The 18457-nt window shown below is 34.9% G+C and overlaps 1 protein-coding gene and 1 long non-coding RNA gene across 25 annotated transcripts in view; one reads left to right on the forward strand and one right to left on the reverse strand.

The window, feature by feature from the left end:
• Positions 1–18457, forward strand: part of LOC123529752 (serine/threonine-protein kinase TBK1-like) — a 264731-nt gene that overhangs the window by 82066 nt on the left and 164208 nt on the right. The gene's annotated exons all lie outside the window — the stretch shown is intronic.
• The window catches only part of LOC128548003 (uncharacterized), a 217683-nt gene that overhangs the window by 79214 nt on the left and 120012 nt on the right, over positions 1–18457 (reverse strand). The window lies entirely within an intron of this gene.

An 18457-nucleotide genomic window follows, 5' to 3' on the forward strand; every position in this document is an offset into this window, starting at 1 on the left:
TATGCAAGCTGAAAATAAATAATATTAATTATGCAAGCTGAGTTAAATATAAACTATGTTACCTCTTTTTAATGATATTTGTAAGAAGTTTAAAATCAGAAAGGAAAAACTTCAAAATATCTCATAGAAATAGGATTCTGTTCTTCATATGATAAACTTCAAGCATTCGAAACCAATGTAGATGCTGTCCTAAGAACCAAAATTCAAACATAGAGTTATTAGTTTATGCAATTAATTGCTGACAATGTTGATCACATCCCAAGGACACTTGATGGCTATAGTACATTTAACGGCATCGGTATTATTGTATCCGTAACACCTACAATTATTGAACAAAAACGTGTCATTCCTAAAAAACATACCACAAACGAAGACTTGGCAGAACTTCAAAAATCAGTCATTTCCAATCAAGGCAAAACAACATAGAGCTACTAGAAATAAGTAGAGATAAAAGTTACAGGATATAGCACCTCAGTGTCGTCATGAACTTGAAACGCCATTATAATTATAACATTATTTGACCAACCATTGTAATGTAAAGCATTATACATTGTAACGAATAAACCACAAAGAAGTGAAACTAAGACTGTTGTTACTACACTTGGAACATTTAATACCAAAATCAGTTTTGGGGAAACGTTGGAAGAATAGCTTGCTGAGTTGGTTGGGACTGTTTACGCTGCAAACACAGTTGGATACATTCTTACCGGAAATCAGTAAATAGAGAGTCTGATGACTCTTTCGTGTGCATGATGTTTTGAGTCCACTTCTGACATTCCAACCACCTACCAAATGATTTTTATGAAAACCATAGTGTACAAAATGAGGAATATACACCCAGATGCTAATTCCGTGAATATTAAAATGAACTAGTAATTGAAAAAATAACTTTGACGGTTATGTCAAAACAACAGTTATCAACAGACCAATTACACAATAACAGTTTTATAAAAGGTATACAATTAAAATATGTATTACAATTCAAAGAAGTAATTTAATAACTGCAGAACAACACAATTATGAATGCAATATGTAGAAATGGTTAACATCCTGAACCATATGATGAAGCAGCCTCTCAAATTAGACTACTCATATAGATCCAGATCTTCATTAGGCGTTTATTGCAAGACCTCGTTATCGACTTGGGCTAGGCTTTCTAACGGATTAATTATTGAACAGATTCTGATATGGTGTCAGATCTGTTGGGGGATTGACAGGTGATCACAGAGACCCAAAGGACACGATAACTTCTTCCCAAAGCAAAATGTGCTGATATGAACAAAGTCATTCGGGAGTTCACGGAACCAGTAAATACCATGAAGAGTCTTCTGAAGCTGGACGCAGACCGTCTCATCACAATATCTGCTTTTTTATTAGCGAAATCCTTTCTTAGATTAATACAGTGGAAGGAATATTGCCACTGCGGCAGTAGGCGAAGTTGATATGCCTGTGGACAGAGCGAAATTGATTGGTCAAACAATTAAAAAAAGAAATGGAAAAATACAAAAGCCTTAAATATATTTTCAAAAGGACAAACCAAGTAATTACATTTGGTACAAAAGAAACAGTTTGAAGGTTGGTGGCGAAGAACAATTAAGATCTAATAAGAACTCTGCTTGAGGGAAGCAAAGAAACCTTCGCACGCGAATTCTGTTTGGGAAATAAATTGGTCTTTGTGGCAATGATAACATGGAGAATCCAAGACGGATGGTCTCTGGTACATAAAATATCTAAGAATTATAGGGATATATTCAAAGTATGTGAATCTCGAAGAGAGCAATTATTGTCAAGAGCATATCTTTTCAGCGGATATAAAGATGGTCAGTGGATCAACGATGTTACACAAAATTACTTTTAACATCATTCTGTCGATTCATGGGAACAAGCAAACTTCACTGAGTTACTTGATACATACCTTATAGAATAGAACTACATGGTGCTACTTATGATGCAGGTCGTCTTGTTTCTCAGCGTATACATACACGTTCAAACTTGGATGACAATGGTATTAACCCCTTAGAGTAGGGTGGTTTTAACGGAGAAGCAAGCTTCCCCAGTTAAGACATCTTTACCTGTAGCATCTGAGAGGTTTTAAAAAATAAAAAAGTTGTGAAGCAAACGGTGCATGTTTATGTGTCACTGTCATGGTCGGCTTTAATGACTGCATAGGGACAAACCAAGCAATATGGAGACATCTGAAGAAGATTAAAATGAGTAAAACGGCACACATTAAAAATTGCTAGATAAAGGAAACTATGCATATCGCCTGTGGACGGTACCCTAACCAATTATGTTAGTATAGCGAGTGGGTAGTGTTAGCAAACCTGTTACAATATATTTCATTTCACATATTATTTGCGAATCAAGAAATGTTACTGAGTAAATTGTTACATCTAGCTGAAATACATATTTTGCAATGTGTATACGAATATTAATTTCACATATAAATCAAATTACTTTTGTTGCTTAACAACCAATATATCTCTTTCTGAATGCAAAACAAAAAGTTAAATTGTTAGCGCATCACCAGATTTTTTTCAACATGAAAGTAATTGATATTACTTGAAAAAAGTTAAATGTAAACCTTATAAAAAAACAAGGCGGATGGGACATTTTAACATGAGTGTTTATGGCAAGCAAATTGCCCAATAATTAGGGGTACACGGTTGAAAAACTAGGATTAACGATCGATAAACTAGGTTTTTCGAACGTAAAACTAGGTTTTTCAAATACTAACCTATATTTTCGAGCGAAAACATAAGATACCGGGCGTAAACCATAGTTTACGCTCGTGAACCCAGGTTTACGTTCGATAAACTAGGTTTCTCGATTGAATTATGAATTTCGGTCGTTATCCTAAGTTTACGAGCGTGAACCTATATTTACGAGCGTAAACCTGGGTTCACGTGCGTTAACCATGATTTACGAACGTGAACCTATGTTAACGACCGTGAACATGGGTTTACGACCGTAAATTTAGGTTAGTATTCGAAAAACCAGGTTTTACATTCGAAAACCCTGGTTTATCGAACGTAAACTTAAGTTCACGCTCGTATACCTAAGTTCAAGTTCGTAAACATAGGTTCACGTTCGAAAATATAGGTTCACGTCCGTAAACTATGGTTCACGGTCGTAAACATAGGTTCACGTCCGTAAACATGGCCGTAAACCCATTTTCACGCCCGAAATTCATTGTTGATTCTATAATCCTAATATATCGACCGTAAACCATGGTTTACGTTTGATAAACTAGGTTTCTCGATTGAACTATGAGTTTAGGTCGTTATCCTGTGTTTACGATCGTTATCCTATGTTTACGCTCGTAAACCCCGGTTCACGCTCGTAAACCATAGTTTACGAACGTGAACCTATGTTTACGACCGTGAACTTAGGTTTACAATCGTGAACCTATATTTACGAGCGTGAACTATGGTTTACGGCGTTATTCTATGTTTTCGCTTGAAATTATAGGTTAGTATTCGAAAAACCTGGTTTTACGTTCGAAAAGCCTGGTTTATCGATCGTTAATCCTAGTTTTTCGACCGTGAACTAGGGTTCACGTAATAATTGGACAATTGGCGTGCCATAAGTGTTTGCATAAATAGGTATTTGGGTATACTCTCGCTCGTATATGCAATTTATAATAAAATATATGTTTCATTATAAAGAAAGAGTTCAAAGCGTTTTTGACAATATTTGCTCTCGTTATTTCGAGATTTAAAGAACGAAAGCGTTTTGACATTTTTGGAAAATAAAACAGAAAATATCTCCCATTTCTTGGTAAAGAAACAGAAACACATCGGAAAATAAGGGATAATAATCACTGGTAAACTTGCTGTTAAAAATATAAAAAAAAAACTGTTCACTTGTGAAAATCTTATTCACAATATGTCTGGTCTAAATCAATACCGAATTGTATTTGTATTTACATGTATATAATAAGTGCCTGTTCCTTCATACAATGAGAGCGGTGCTCTAATGGGGAATAAATGTAATATGATTTTCGAAAAATAAGCAGTCTTTATATAATGATCAATGTATCTGAAATAAACAAAACAGAAACGAAACCGTTCTCTTAGGATCCTTATTTTCATTCAGCGGACAAACTACTTCTTAACAGTACATAAATTTCTTCATTAGACTAGGCATCACAATAAAAACAAATTCAAAATTCAAGCTTAAATGATTTTTCAGATTTAGTTTAATTCTTGCTTATATATACATGTATATACAGATAAAAACATTTATGATAGGGTTGGGCCCAAATTTGTACAACATAAGCGATCAGCCCTACACATTGAAACACAAAATGTAAATAAAAAGTCATGTTTCATTCAAGGTCAAATCGATTTATACATTGTTAAGGTGGAATGCGCCTAATTTGAAGTTATCGGGTTTCGTTTTCGAAATTTTGATTAATATAAAATTCAGCATAGACTGCGGATTTTACCCTTTTGATATTTCTGTAATTTTTTTCTCTGCAAACCTTCAAAAACGACCATCGATGTCCATTTTTGATGAACCGCGATTTCACGTCCATCAGACGATTTTCGTAAATCTTTCGTTTACTCTACAAAAATCGATTTGCTTGCTAATCATCATATTTTAATTTAAAAATGTCTTTAAAATGGTGTATGATTTATGGAGATCATTTTAACGTAAAAGTCGATATTTACGTTTAAGTGACGTCAGAGCGACAAATATGACGTTGAGTTTTGAATAATTTTTTTTGCTTCAATCTTGTCTCATGTAAAATCCAAACAATAGAATTTTACATAAAACTAACATGATGATGAAAACTTTATTTTCTGTCGATTTATGGAATAAAATTATGGGGTCACCGAATTCATTTTCGCGTAAAATTACATTACGCTACCCCTACCCCCAAATCACAACATAGTTTAGTTTACGTGTTTTTCTGATATATCTCTTTTAAAATCCTTGTATTTTACACTTTCATTCATCAGAGGCTCACTACAGATGTGAAACGAATCTTGCTACGCGAGAAAGAGGGTTTTCTTTTTCAAAAGAGGTCATTATAACTGTAAAACTGGCGACCGGTGCGAAATGGTTTCAATGCAGAATTTTTTACATACGCCAATGCGACAACTTTGCGTAAAATACTGATCATGTTATTTTTAAAAATCGCTTTAAATATATTTCTTTATAATAATGATTATTTTTTCATCTTTTTCTTATTCAAAATACCAATAAATAAGTGTTCCGTTGTAATACACTGCTAAATTGAAAACATTATGCATATGCAATTGTGTATATAGTTCGGAGTTTTCATACTTGAAACATAATTATTGTAAAATATCATAGTTCAATATTACACAAGTTCAAGTATTTTAAAGTTTGTTATTTCAGACGTATGACCATTGACTTAGCCGCCCCGCCACGGTAGTAAACGTTGTTTGAACCTTGTTTTTCTTTTTATTATCCCTAACACTCCCTAAGCACACACGAAAGCACGCACGCATGCACGCACGCACGCACGCACGCAAATCCCATAAGATGATCATAAGTTTAGTTGCCACGGGCTTGCCCGGTAAATTACCTGCTCTACGCAAATGTTCATATATACGACGGCAGAATTCGGTTTTAAAGGTCAGAGTTTATTTTTAGCTCACCAGAGCACAAAGTGCTCATGGTGAGCTATTGTGATCGCTCACCGTCCGGCGTCCGCCCGTCCGTCGTCCGTCCGTCCGTCCACATTTTCCTTTAAACAACATCTCCTCCTAAACCAACAGGCCAATTTTGATGAAACTTCACAGGGATGTTCCTTGGATAGTCTTCTCTAAAAATTATTCAAAGAATCTAATTGCATGCAGAACTCTGGTTGCCATGGTAACCGAAAGGAAAAAGTTTAAAAATCTTCTTCTCAAAAACCAGAAGCCCTAGAGCTTAGATATTTGGTGTGAAGCATTGCCTAGTGGACCTCTACCAAATTTGTTCAAATCATGACCCCGGGATCAAAATTGACCCCGCCCCAGGGGTCACTTGATTTTACATAGAAAAATCTTAAAAAATCTTCTTCTCGAAAACCAGAAGCCCTAGACCTTAGATATTTGACATGTAGCATTGCCTAGTGGACCTCTACTAAAGTTGTTCAAATCATGACCTCGGGGTCAAAGTTGACCCCGCCCCAGGGGTCACTTGATTTTACATAGGAAAATCTTCAAAAAATTTCTAAAAATAAAGCAGAAGGCCTAGGTCTTAGATATTTCACATGTAGCATTGCCTAGTGGACCTCTACAAAATTTATTCAAATCAGACCCCCGGGATCAAAATTGACCCCGCCCCATTGGTCACTTGATTTTACATAGGAAAACCTTAAAAAATCTTCTTCTCAAAAAGCAGAAGCCCTGGAGCTTAGATATATGACATGTAGCATTGCCTAGTGGACCTCTACTAAAGTTGTTCAAATCATGACCCCCGGGGTCAAAATTGACCCCGCCCTAGGGGTCGCTTGATTTTACATATGAAAATCTTCAAAAATTTTCTTAAAATAAACCAGAAGGCCTAGAGCTTAGATATTTCACAGGTAGCATTGCCTAGTGGACCTCTACAACATTTATTCAAATCATGACCCCAGGGTCAAAATTGACCCCGCCCCATTGGTCACTTGATTTTACATAGGAAAATCTTCAAAAAATTTCTAAAAATAAACCAGAAGGCCTAGGTCTTAGATATTTGACACGTAGCATTGCCTAGTAGACCTCTACAAAATTTCTTCAAATCATGACCCCCGGGGTCAAATTGGCCCCGCCCCATGGGGTTACTTGATTGTACATAGAAAAATCTTCAATATTTTCTAAAAATAAACCAGAAGGCCTAGAGCTTAGATATTCGACATGTAGCATTGCCTAGTGGACCTCTACAAAATTTGTTCAAATCTTGACCCCCCAGGGTCAAATTTACCCAGCCCCAGGGGTTACTTTATTGTACATAGGGAAATCTTCATAAATTTGCTTAAAATAAACCAGAAGGCCTAGATCTTAGATATTCGATATGTAACATTGCCTAGTCGACTTCTACAAACTTTATTCAAATCATGACCCCCGGGGTAAAATTGGCCCCGCCCCAGGGGTTACTTGATTGTACATCGGAAAATTTTCCAAAAAAATTCTAAAAATCATCAGTTTGACATTTGAAACATATTACTCTGGTGAGCGATCCAGGGTCATCATGACCCTCTTGTTTATTCTTTTGATATTTTATACCACAGGCGCTATTTGAAATAAATCATAACTTCTATAATTTCCGTAATCATGATATAAGAGATACTATCCCTAGGTCACATATACTTATCCTTATAAACTTCCGATGAATGTTGAAAATCGTTACATTCTGAATTTGGACATCTAAGACGCTTATTAAAATAAGAAGTGAAACCTTACACATATACACGTGCCCGTACAAATCCCAATATCTCGTAAATACGAAAGCAGGGTTTGCAAGTCTGAGCCTCCAGTCCTCCATACAAAGTTACGATTCTTCAGTCGCCCATATAGATAATGGCAACATAGAATTACACATGTTTAACAATCAACCGCTGTTGAATTACAGAGAGTCTCAGTCACAACCGCTACTTTCTTTTTTTCTTTTATCCCACCCGCTGAGCTCAATAGTAGTTGTGTAGGTTTGCAGAGAAAAAAAATACAGAAATATCAAAAAAGTAAAAATCCGCAGTCTATGAGGAATATGTTGAATTTTACATTAATCAAAATTTCGAAACGAAACCCGGTAACTTCAGATAAGGCGCATTCCACCTTAACGAAAAATAGGTCAACAGAAAAGTTGTGTACATATTATGTATATACATTGTAGTTGATAAAGCGTCATTTTGATACACCATTTTCAAGAAAGAAACTATCTGGTAGATCAAAATTAATTTTCCCATTAAACCATCTTCATGATTAACTTTATTTCATCGAAATGCTAAGTAGTTTTCTTGAAAAACTTGTAACTGACGAAGTTCCTTTGTAACTATTTGTTATAAAATATATAAAGCGTATTCAATTAAAATCCTTTTTTATTCTTTATAAACAATCGAATATTTCTACTTACAACCAATGCAATTAAGATGTAGGCTGTCATCAGTGGAAATTAAGACAAATAAACCTGTAATTTATTCAATAAAGAATTTCGTCAGTTATTGAATTTAATAATTTTCGTTGTCAGATTGCCGTCATTTGGGAATTTTTCAATTAGATGGTGTCGTCGTGAGGAAGTTGATGCTAGCGATTCAACAGCTTTGGAAATGTAATGTCCAAAAATTTGTGCTGTCTCCTACAATTCACAAGGACATCTGCTCCCACAAAATTTAACTTTAATTCAAGATATCTCTGGATTTTCATTCTAGTTTAATACGTAAACTCAGTGTTGGTACATTGTCTAGTTCTTACGGATCATGGAGTACAATCTACAACAATAGAATTCCGCTTGGATAAGGTAAAGGGAAACTCCATAAAACACTGTTTTGGTCATTGAAAACTTCTGGCGAAATCCTACTTTAGAACTAATAAGTATAGAAAAAAAGATAAATATCCAACCGGAAAAGACACATTCCAAGAACCAAGCCCCCTCAAACTGTTACTCTATAGCAATGTATGTATATATTTGTATATACGTAATCAGTATATTATAAATACACAAATACATAAATAAAGTAAAACATACCAACAACAACGACAACGCAAACCAATAGAGAAACACAGTGGGTCACCGCCTTGGGAACACTGCTGAGAAATTTTACAAAAAAGAACAAGTAGAAACTCCACAGGTCGCAAAACACGACAAAAATGAAATGATTGCAGGTTTTGTTTGATTCAGCCTATTCATACACCAGGTAGTGAAAATGCATGCTACTTTCCACGCCCTCTAGTCTAAAGTTGAGCAGTACTCATTAAACTGGTAGATTGTGCACAATCCTCACCATGTTCCAAACTTACAGGAAAGTGTTTCTATACTATATATATATCACTTCACTACAAACTCTAATAAACGATTTTGCCAAGGAGAATCAGTAACAGGCAGTTCTTAAAGCCGCTTGGATGAGGACTATTAGGTCTTTTGGCCTGTTTCGTCGGGCGTTTCATTGGTCTGACTTCTGCCAAGGCAGTGAGTACACGCGTACTAGTATACATGTGGTATGCTACGTTATAACATTTTTCAATACTGTTTGTGTTAATCAAATAGAGAAAAATGGAACGTGCCTTTTATTGCCATTGCATCAGTTAGGCATTCACCAGTAGCCCGGCTTATAAGTCATTCGATCTTGCACTTTTTAGTAGAGACAAGCCATGAACATAAAATGATTGAAGGTTATGTCAAATAGAAATCTGGATATGGAACACTGACTTTTCGCACCTTCTCTTGTCAGGGGCAGACAACTCATATAAAGGATATTTTCAGCAAATTTCTTTTTAAATCGTCATATTTTGCTCATTTTTTAATAAAACTTTAAGATTTTTTGGATTTAAGTGTTTTGTGCTAATATCTTTCTATTTATAGTATCAAAAGCAGGTTTACTCTAAAGTTTATTCATGCGCAACGACTTCCATTATTTTGATAAAAATGCTCTTAGTAGTTATATTTTTTAATGAATCCTGACAGATTGTTATATAATTTATCTTTATAGGAATGCAAATTTGAAATAATGTAAATAAATAATATATTTCAGAAAAAGACAAAAATATTCATTGTGGTTTATAAACAGCTACCGGTCCTTCCTTTTTATCAAAATTACCGTAAAATGTTTGTAATATAATACTCATTTTTCAATACAAAACCCTTAAAACAACACTTATTACACTTTTGTGACATTATCCGCGATCGAACATATCATTTTCCTGGGGGAAAACCAGTTAACGCAATTAAAAGGGAGGTAATCGGTAAATGGAAATAGATTGTGCATATTTGTCGCATTACCGTGATTTATGTGTTATAATATTGGTTAGTTACAAGTATCCAGGCACTAATGTATTTAGATTAAAAGGTTCGTGGTCTCATAAAGAATAATTGAGTGGAATAATTCATGGCGATTTACCATTAAATAAATTGCACATTCTGACATAGCTAGATTTGGTTGCAGTAAAACAAAGAAGAAAGTAGTCAATCTCTGTATATTTAAGAAATGAGAATTAATATCACGTGGGCGCAGCTCGAGTGATATAACAATACGCATCAGATGACAAACAATGAAGAGCAAATCACTAAATCTGATATGTTATTTCGATTCTAACACGTTACGAAGGCATTTAGAGTACATCCTTGACGACATCCATCAAATGCTAGTATTTGCCTATTTTTTATTTGGTGTTGATTTCTTTTCCTGTGCGACTGACGTAATAATTGTGACGTCAGGAAAATGTATTGATATATAAAAATACACAATAATCAGCTAGGAAAATGAATTCGGTTGTTTTAGAAACTGCGATAAACAACGGTTGACGCGCGGACCGGTAAGACAGCATTATGAAGTCCATTTTGACATCAAATGGTGACATGACGTCCGGTTTATTACTACTTGGATAAATGAAGCCCAGAAAATTTTATCATGAAATTTCAATGACCATGTAAGAATAAAAATAAAGAAGGCCTTCGTGTCGTTTTTCACCTGATTTATCACAGTTCAGAGCTCAGATGCGCAGGAATTGAACCAAAATGTTTTTGATATATCTAATTAAAATGCGATATTTTTAAGAGCGTGATTTATATAAAGACATGGTTGTGATATTTTAAGTGAAATGTTTCTATAAATCTAACAAAGCTGTTTTACTCTTTGTAACGGCATGATTTGTGTATCATTCTTTATATATTTGCAAACTAACGTAGATAGACTCAAGTGAACAGTACTAAGTCGCGATTTATTTCTTATGTTAACCAAACTATATTTATATCTGACAAATGAATGTTTTAGATTGAAAGAAAATTGACATTAAAACATAATTTATTCACACAAAGCATGAAAAAATCTAACAGAGTTGTTATTGACCTATCATCCTAAATGTATATGGCCATAGTGTAAAATAAAAATCAGCTAAATATATTCGTGTTTTAAATGTTAAGCGGTGTGTATTTCGAACGCATCAATGTAGTACATACCAAAATGGAAACTGCTAATTTGCTATTTATATCATATAAGCACATTTTTTATTTGTCTTTCTTTAACATTGTTTACACTGATTCAGTTTTGCATTACTTTAACTGTTTTTATAGATAAACTTTTCAACTTACAGCATATATTTATACTAGCATGCATCATCATGAAAGTGTCTTATGACTAAAGTCTAGCGTAATCACAAAAGAATGAAGACGTGACGTATGTAAGCAATCGTACATCCAAACGTTCTGATATTTGTAGCCCCGTTTTGGAAAGCCAATTAACTTCTGTAGAACTATTTATTTCATTTCATTTCATCAAATGCAATCGTTTAAGAGTACTAAGTTGTGTAAAAAAAGCTTATGTTCATCTTACCATGCTTACACTCCCTTTCATTAAGAAATAGACTGTGGTTTAGTGGTTCACATTTGGGTATGAAACATATGGACGTGTTTAGCTTACACGAGGCGGTAGCCTTCACACGCGCTTTAAATAAAAATCATGTATTTCATACCAAAATATAAATTTGTAAACCACGTTAGTGATGTGTATCTTATAACTACTACTTGAAATATTCAGTCTAATTTTACATATTTTGGGAGTTATACTTCTCTGGAACCCTACAGTAAATGTATTAATGCGGTGTCACAATGCAGTTTTCCCCATTGGTCACATCCGTTACGTACACATTTACCATACCGCAGTTGTTCTACCTTTACGTAAAGTCATAGTAATGGTACATAGGTTTATCGTTTATGATGCAGAAGCAATTTTAACATATACTAATGAGGTAGCCTGTCCAAATTGTAATGAACTTTGTTGACTTAGAAACATATGTAAAAGTACATTTATAAATATTTTGTCTACAGTCATACGACAGACTAGCACAGTGTATCATCTCACTGGTAAAATGCAGTTTGATATAAATATGTTAGATCAAAGTCGCCACACTATAAGGCAATCATACATTTTTTTCTCATTAATTTATATAATAGACTAATGTATCTCTGACAGGTAAAAACAACCCAAAAATGAAATTTAGTAAGGAAATTGTTTCAAACATGCGCAAATGTTCAGTTTTATTCATCAGTTAAAAAGTATATTCGGATGAGAACCCCCCTCTCTTACCCCCCCCCCCCCCCCCCCCCCCCGCCACACACACACAACCTACCTTCTTTCCGGATATTTTACCTTATCGGGATCAACTTGCATTAGTTCGTGTCAAAACATTATCTCACATGCCACTTTTAAAAATGGAATTCTAAACAAATGTTTAAAATGACTACAATAAACAGTAAAATATGAGCTAGATACTTAAATATATTAAGTTCTTTATTGAGCCGCTTTTAAATGGGTTGCAAAATTGAGGCATTGATGTGAATAAAAGTATTTGATATTGCATGTTTCAGTTAGCTGTAATTTTGAAATTTTACTAACAATATACTTTTCTAAATGAGTTGAAATATGTGCATTTAGTAATTTAAAAGGTATTTGAAAAAGTCTAAGTATGAGGCTAGGAGATTTGGTACGTGCATGTTACCGACTAAACAGTCATACAGTTTACAGCTGTATGCAACATCGCGGTACAAATACAGTCTCTCTGACCTATCCCTACAAATATTCTTTAAGGGAATATTTCTTCTTTCAGTTTTATATACGTTTCTTGCTTTTTAACAATTAGAAAGGGTCTGCTTTTCTTAGTATTTTATATGCCATCCCTTAGCCTATCTCTATTGCGAAATAGTTATGAAATTAACCACTCTACATTGTTCTTCACTATGTTATATCAAGTAATATATCGCTGCAAAAGTATAGAAAAGTATTTAATTCAAATTAAGATTTACGTATGAATTGATTATTACATAAATACGAGGTTTAGTTCGTATCCACAAGAAAGAAATATACAACATTTAGAATGAGCAAAATATGAGGCATCTCTCCCGTATGTGTGGACAAGTTTAAAATGACCCGAAAAGGCATTTATAGTCGGAAGAATTCTAAAGCGATATAATTTTATTATGAACACATGTTTCCTCTTTTCTATAACACAATTTTTTTTAAAATTTATCATTGTTTGAAAACAGGATGTAAAGTTTAAGAAATGTGATACGTCGTTTTAGATAACTTATCCCTGTTCATGCAAATTATTCCAAAAGTAACCTTTCTTTGATAATTCTTAAAATAATGTTACTTTGAGAAGCTCTACATAGCCCAATTGTTTTGTCACCAGATTATTAGAAATTTCGAAAAGGGCGATACAATTTTAAACGTTGCTGAACATGATCAAATTATTTTTACGAATTCAATAGTTCTAAAGATGACGTCATAAAACAGTTTGCCCAGGCTGTCATGGTTGACTGATTCGAGTGTTCCATATCCAGAATTTATCTTCAGGTATTGTTCTTTAAGAAATGTATTATCTTAAGTCTCTACTAAAATGTGCAAGGTTCGGCCATATTTTAGAATTTATAAGCCGGGCTACAGGCAGGGACGCATTGTATTTGCAACTTTTGAACATGGCGGAATAGGGAGTAAAGTTTGGTGCATACTATTAATTTCAAACCCTCCAGTAGTGTTTTGGCATTGCAGTGTCCCAATGTATTTCTTTATTTGTTTGTTTTGACGTTGTTCTATAATTGCTTTAGTTTGTTTATATTTTGTTGTGTGAATGTCAATCATTTACACATCTATGCACACACTTATGTAGTTCTTCCCCACCACTGTAAAAACGTACACAAAGCTGGAACTAATGATTTCTTTCATTACAATTCATTCCAGAACACTACCACTTCATGAGAGAATTTTATTCAAATGCTAAGCCGAATGTAAGAAAATGGTTGTTGATGATACATTAATTGGGGAGATAACTGGGTGCAAGATTTATTATCACTACTATTTTCAAATAAACTGGACAGCTGTGATTGTAATACCTATCACTCCATTTCATTCATATACTAATACCTATGCTAACATTGATATAATGATATCGTTTACTAACTAATGTATTTCAATTGCTCCTTGAGAATAATAAATTTAAGCACATAAATGTCAGATGAGGTATACTACTGTAAGTATTTTAAGCTTGATACTTGTTTTAACAAATGAATATAAAAACAATTATATTTGTTACTTAGCAGCTATTATGTTTTAAAGCTACAGGAAACGGGAAAATAACCTTTTTAATATTTTGAAGAAATTACCTAAGTAACAACAACATACATCCATGTGGCCTTTATTACTCATACTTTTAAGAAACCATGTTGAGTGTTTGAGATTCTGCTTACAAATTGCCATTTTCTTTATATCAGGGTTTGATATAAAGAAAATTGCACCGAAACTATGGAAAAATTCGCTTTTATCTATACTTGGTTACAAATGAGAGAAACGCGTTACCACGGAGTCCTGTGACATATTTCTGTTAAGCTTAGATTAAAAAGTAAAGACATATAAATAAACTTACCAAGTATGCAGACTTCTACGGATAAGAGTATAACCAAAACAAGAGATCACAGAGTGATCTTGGCGCCCACCAATGTGCCATTTTTGTGTGTTCCAAATTTCAAGACTTACTGACTAGCTCAAGGTCAAATTTCATTTCCGTACACAACATTGTGCATGTGGTCTAAATTTGAAAGCTGTAGCTTGAGAAATGTGAAAGTAGGTCACTAGATCAATTTCAAGGACAAAGTTCTTTGTACACAAAACTATGCATGTGCATCAAGTTTGAAGACTGTAGTTTGAGAAATTTGAAAGTAGGTCACTAGGTCAATTTTAAGGTCAAAGTTTATTTCGGTACACAAAACTATGCAAGTGGTCCAAATTTGAAGGCTGTAGCTTGAGAAATGTGAAAGTAGGTCACTAGGTCAAAATCAAGGTCAAATTTCACTTCAGAACACAAATCTGTGCATATGGTCAAAATTTGAAGCCTGTACCTTCAAAAATGTGAAAGTAGGTCACTAGGTCAATGTCAAGGTCAAAGTTTGTTTCGGTACACAATCCTATTCATGTGGTCTAAATTTGAAGCCTGTAGCTACAGAAATGTGAAAGTAGGTCATTAGGTCAATCTTAAAGTCAAAGTTCATTTCGGTACACAAAACTATGCAAGTGGTCCAAATTTGAAGGCTGTAGCTTGAGAAATGTGAAAGTAGGTCACTAGGTCAAAATCAAGGTCAAATTTTATTTTGGAATACAAAACTATGCATGTGGTCCAAATTTGAAGCCTGTACCTTCAAACATGTGAAAGTAGGTCACTAGGTCAATGTAAAGGTCAAAGTTTGTTTCGGTACACAAAACCATGCATGTGGTCCAAATTTGAAGGCTGTAGCTTGAGAAATGTGCAAGTAGGTCACTAGGTCAAAATCATGGTCAAATTTTATTTTGGAATACAGAACTATGCATGTGGTCCAAATTTTAAGCTTGTACCTTCAAAAATGTGAAAGTAGGTCACTAGGTCAATGTAAAGGTCAAAGTTTGTTTCGGTACATAAAACCATGCATGTGGTCCAAATTTAAAGGCTGTAGCTTGAGAAATGTGAAAGTAGGTCACTGGGTCAAAATCAAGGTCAAATTTCATTTCGGAACACGAAATTATGCATGTGGTCCAAATTTTAAGCCTGTACCTTCAAAAATGTGAAAGTAGGTCACTAGGTCAATGTCAAGGTCAAAGTTTATTTCAGTGCACAAAACTATGCATGTGGTCCAAATTTGAATGTTGTAGCTACAGAAATGTGAAAGTAGGTCACTAGGTCAAAATCAAGGTCAACTCATGTCAAGATTCATCTTGCCACTCAAAACCATACATGTGGTCCAAATTTGAATGTTGTAGGTTATTGACAAAAAGTTTTTAAAAGCTTTTCCCTATATAAGTCTATATGAACCATGTGACCCCCAGGGCGGAGCCATATTTGACCCTAGGGGGATAATTTTAACAAACTTGGTAGAGAACCACTAGACGATGCTACATTACAAATATCAAAGCCCTAGGCATTGTGGTTTGGACAAGAAGATTTTCAAAGTTTTTCCCTATATAAGTCTATGTAAACCATGTGACCCCCGGGGCGGGGCCATATTTGACCCTAGGGGGATAATTTGAACAATCTTAGTAGAAGACCACTCGATGATGTCACATACAAAATATCAAAGCCCTAGGTCCTGTGGTTTTGGACAAGAGGTTTTTCAAAGTTTTTCCCTATATAAATCTATGTAAATTATAGAAATAAACAAAGGGCCATAACTTACTCAAAAATTGTTGAACCAGTCTGATTTTCAGGGGGACACAACTAGGGTACCAATACATCATTCTGGCAAAGTTTGGTCAAAATCCCCCTGGTAGTTTCTGAGGAGATGCGATAACGAGAAATTGTTAACGGAAGGACGGACGGAATGACGGACGGACGGAAGGACGACGGACCACGGACGCAGAGTGATCTGAATAGCCCACCATCTGATGATGGTGGGCTAATAAGCTCAAAAGTGTTAAATATCCATATTTTCCTTCTTCTACCAATACAAAATACCTTTAGAGAGTCATGTACTTAAGAACGTGATAAGGGAAACAAACATAAGATTTAAGCAGAGAAAATATTTAATAACACGAACTGCAATGAGTTGCTATGGTTTAATAAATTTTAATCTATCCAGCAAACTTAAGACAAGAGATCACAGAGTGATCTTGGCGCCCACCAATGTGCCATTTTTGAGTGTTCCAAATTTCAAGACTTATTGACTAGCTCAAGGTCAAATTTCATTTCCGTACACAACACTGTGCATGTGGTCCAAATTCGAAAGCTGTAGGTGAAAGTTGGTCACTAGATCAATTTCAAGGACAAAGTTCTTTGTACACAAAACTATGCATGTGCATCAAGTTTGAAGGCTGTAGCTTGAGAAATTTGAAAGTAGGTCACTAGGTCAATCTTGAGGTCAAAGTTTATTTCGGTACACAAAACTATGCAAGTGGTCCAAATTTGAAGGCTGTAGCTTGAGAAATGTGAAAGTAGGTCACTAGGTTAAAATCATGGTCAAATTTCACTTCACAACACAAATCTATGCATGTGGTCCAAATTTGAAGCCTGTATCTTCAAAAATGTGAAAGTAGGTCACTAGGTCAATGTCAAGGTCAAAGTTTGTTTTGGTACACAATCCTATGCATGTGGTCTAAATTTGAAGCCTGTGTCTACAGAAATGTGAAAGTAGGTCACTAGGTCAATCTTAAGGTCAAAGTTCATTTCGGTACACAAAACTATGCAAGTGGTCCAAATTTGAAGGCTGTAGCTTGAGAAATGTGAAAGTAGGTCACTAGGTCAAAATCAAGGTCAAATTTTATTTCGAAATACCGAACTATGCATGTGGTCCAAATTTGAAGCCTGTACCTTCAAAAATGTGAAAGTAGGTCACTAGGTCAATGTAAAGGTCAAAGTTTGTTTCGGTACACAAAACCATGCACGTGGTCCAAATTTGAAGGCTGTAGCTTGAGAAATGTGAAAGTAGGTCACTAGGTCAAAATCAAGGTCAAATTGTATTTCAGAATACAGAACTATGCATGTGGTCCAAATTTGAAGCCTGTACCTTCAAAAATGTGAAAGTAGGTCACTAAGTCAATGTAAAGGTCAAAGTTTGTTTCGGTACATAAAACCATACATGTGGTCCAAATTTGAAGGCTGTAGCTTGAGAAATGTGAAAGTAGGTCACTGGGTCAAAATCAAGGTCAAATTTCATTTCGGAACACGAAACTATGCATGTGGCCCAAATTTGAAGCCTGTACCTTCAAAAATGTGAAAGTAGGTCAGTAGGTCAATGTCAAGGTCAGAGTTTTTTTCAGTGCACAAAACTATGCATGTGGTCCAAATTTGAAGGTTGTAGCTACAGAAATGTGAAAGAAGGTCACTAGGTCAAAATCAAGGTCAACTCATGTCAAGGTTCATCTTGCCACTCAAAACCATACATGTGGTCCAAATTTGAATGTTGTAGGTTATTGACAAAAAGTTTTTAAAAGCTTTTCCCTATATATGTCTATATGAACCATGTGACCCCCAGGGCGGGGCCATATTTGACCCTAGGGGGATAATTTTAACAAACTTGGTAGAGAACCACTAGATGGTGCTACATTACAAATATCAAAGCCCTAGGCTTTGTGGTTTGGACAAGAAGATTTTCAAAGTTTTTCCCTATAGAAGTCTATGTAAACCATGTGACCCCCGGGGCGGGACCATATTTGACCCTAGGGGGATAATTTGGACAAACTTAGTAGAAGACCACTAGATGATGTCACATACAAAATATCAAAGCCCTAGGCCCTGTGGTTTTGGACAAGAGGTTTTTCAAAGTTTTTCCCTATATAAGTCTATATAAA

This window comes from Mercenaria mercenaria, chromosome 13 (assembly GCF_021730395.1).
Source record: "Mercenaria mercenaria strain notata chromosome 13, MADL_Memer_1, whole genome shotgun sequence".
Taxonomy (NCBI): Eukaryota; Metazoa; Mollusca; class Bivalvia; order Venerida; family Veneridae; genus Mercenaria; species Mercenaria mercenaria.